This window comes from Mustela putorius, unplaced genomic scaffold (genome assembly GCF_011764305.1).
Source record: "Mustela putorius furo isolate JIRA1106 unplaced genomic scaffold, ASM1176430v1.1 tig00000083_pilon_pilon_pilon, whole genome shotgun sequence".
Lineage (NCBI taxonomy): Eukaryota > Metazoa > Chordata > Mammalia > Carnivora > Mustelidae > Mustela > Mustela putorius.
The window spans coordinates 37,452,768-37,455,522 of record NW_025421273.1 but is presented as its reverse complement, the minus strand read 5'-3'; the positions used below and the strand labels follow the sequence as shown (position 1 = coordinate 37,455,522).

The window sequence follows — 2,755 nt, the reverse complement described above, 5'->3', positions numbered from 1 at the left end:
GCTGAGTGAAATAAGTCAAGCAGAGAGAGTCAATTATCATATGGTTTCACTTATTTGTGAAGCATAACAAATAGCATGGAGGATAAGGGGAGATGGAGAGGAGAAGGAAGTTGAGGGAAATTGGAAGGGGAGGTGAACCATGAGAAACTATGGACTCTGAAAATCAATCTGAGGGTTTTGAAGGGACGGGGGTGTGGGAGGTTGGGGGAACCAGGTGGTGAGTATGAGAGAGGGCACAGATTGCATGGAGCACTGGGTGTGGTGCAAAAACAATGAATACTGTTATGCTGAAAAGAAATTAAAAAAAAAAAAGAATTTAAGAAAAAAAATATATGTTTATAAAAATAAAAAAATTAAAACCTAAAAAAAAAAAAAAAAAAAAAAAAAAAAAAAAAAAAAAAAAAAAAAAAAAAGAAATGAAGTTTTAACATGTATCTTTCATTTAGCCTTTTCACACTCCAGAACAAACAAATAAAAATTACTTAAATATTTCTATTAAATAAAAACCATAACAACACAGCTTTAGTAACTCGGGACCTCTTTAAATGTAAAAATATAGTAATATACTTTTATAGCCCCAAAAAATAATCATGATACTGTTTTAATATAGGTTTTATTATTATTTAGGTATGATAAAGTCAACAGGTCAGGAGATGTGATTGTCTTTGAAAATGAAGTTTATTATGTTCACAGATCCCAAGAGTAAGGGACCCTCCACAACTTAAGGTGTCACATGAGAAGCACCAAGTCGGTAGGAAGTCAGGGAGAGGGGAATAATTGTGATAAGAGCCTATATTTTGGTTTCCTTGGGAATGAATGAGTGAGACAGGGTAAGCCGGTTTAGTATTAGCTAGTGTGAATAATTTCAGTGGGCTCAGGAGTATAGGGACTGTCCTCTGACTGCTTGTGGGTTATTAGGGGTGGTAGATTGTACCCAGAGTGTGATAGCCTAGTAAAGGGGGTAGCTGGGCATGAGACTCTGGTTTGGTTTAGATTGCAAAGTGCTCTCATGGTTAGGTTGTTTATTATCTTTAGGAATTGGCTAATCCTGGGAGGGGTGGTCTCTCCAGTGTCAATAAGACCTCAGATGTCAAAGTCTCAATGCAGAAAATAAAGGACACGGCTAATACAAATACATTCTATAATGCAGATACATTTTCTTTGCAAATGAAGTAATTTATGTTCTTGAAATAAAATATTACAATTTATGTTCTGCCTCATTTCAAGCAATCACTTGGGTTTAGTGAGTCCTCCCCACTAGATGATATGTTGATAACAAATGCAGCAACAAACATCTCCAAGTGTTTTCATTAAGTCAAATATCTTTGTAAGGTTAATGAATAGAGTGTAAATGTATGTTCTGCATGCAGTAAAAATCAATAAACTGTGCTACATTGTTGCCTTAAGCCACAATAAAATTCCAGGAGTCCATTGTTGAAAATAACACATCTTAGATGATATTGAAAATGATTTGACTCTAATAAAAAAACTAACAACAACAACAAAAACTTTGGATATGATTTGACTACAGAAAAAATATTATTCAGATAATAATGTCTAATTTCCAGAAAACAAAGGGAATTCTCTATCTAGATCCTAACCCTTCACAGTAAAATCTGAAATTAAGAAAATTCTTAGTCTTTATTATTTTTTCTAAAATTCCAAAAGAAAGAAAATATAGATTACAGAATTCTATAAGTTATGCATGATGTATATATTTTATCTCTGTGGGGTATCTCCTCAGTTGGGCACAATTTCACTGTTAACAGTTTATAAGCATCCTTGTATAAGCCTCTCTTTCAAAGGATTCTTCTCTCATTCTCCTCACATTCCCAGAGTAAACATTCTTTCTTATTTTCCATTGTAAAAAATTATTTTTAATTTTATTATGATTTTTCTTTAATAGATAATGATCAACTACCTGAAATTAAAATTAATGGTGCCTTCTTAGTGTTTCCTATATTATAGTGTGATATTTCAAAATAAAATTGAAAAATAAGTATTGTAAAGTGTTCACACAAAGTATTGAGGCTTAAAGGAAAATATATATTATTTTTAATATTTTAACCATAATACTAAATAATTTTATTGAGTTTAACAAAATTATTTGGTCCTTGAAATTTGTCCAGTATTCATTTAGGGACCTGAAGATCCACAATACTATTTACTGATACATACATCTATGTGAGATCTTTTACACTTGATCTTAGCCAAAAGGCCGAGAAGCGATATGTGAGATCTTTTAATCAATTTTCTTTAAGTCAAGAAAATGGACTAGATATTCTTTGCCATTTCTTCCAAAGAAATAAAGATGGTTTAACAGTTAACAAATAATCTCATAACATTCGAGTACCTTGCAATTGTAAATCAATAAATACTAGTGGGCAAGCCTGGTTTTGTGAAGATTGCTGCTACAGAGTCAGAACTTAGCTATGGGACTGACTTTCTTTTGTCTTCTCTACTGTATAGAAATGTATGTACTTTAGGATGTTATATATTTTTCTTTTTTATGTTAGGTATTGAGTGTTCAGCAATATTAATCTCCTTAATTAAATTATAGTCAGATTTATAAATTCAGTACATTTTTTGTAAATGTTTTGTTCACTCTGCTGTCATGCATCCACCTACATAGGTGTTTTGTAAACATATTTTGCAACAGAGGGCATGTCACTTTTGTGTCTCCTTATGATTAAGTAATAATCATATAGTTTTTAAATGAATGCATGCTGAGTAATTAGTTGATAATTTTTTGTAT

At 31.7% G+C, this 2,755-nt stretch overlaps 1 pseudogene; it reads right to left on the bottom strand.

The window, feature by feature from the left end:
- Positions 1-2,101: 2,101 nt before the first annotated feature.
- LOC123391225 lies at positions 2,102-2,230 on the bottom strand (annotated as a pseudogene).
- Between the last annotated feature and the right edge of the window lie 525 nt (positions 2,231-2,755).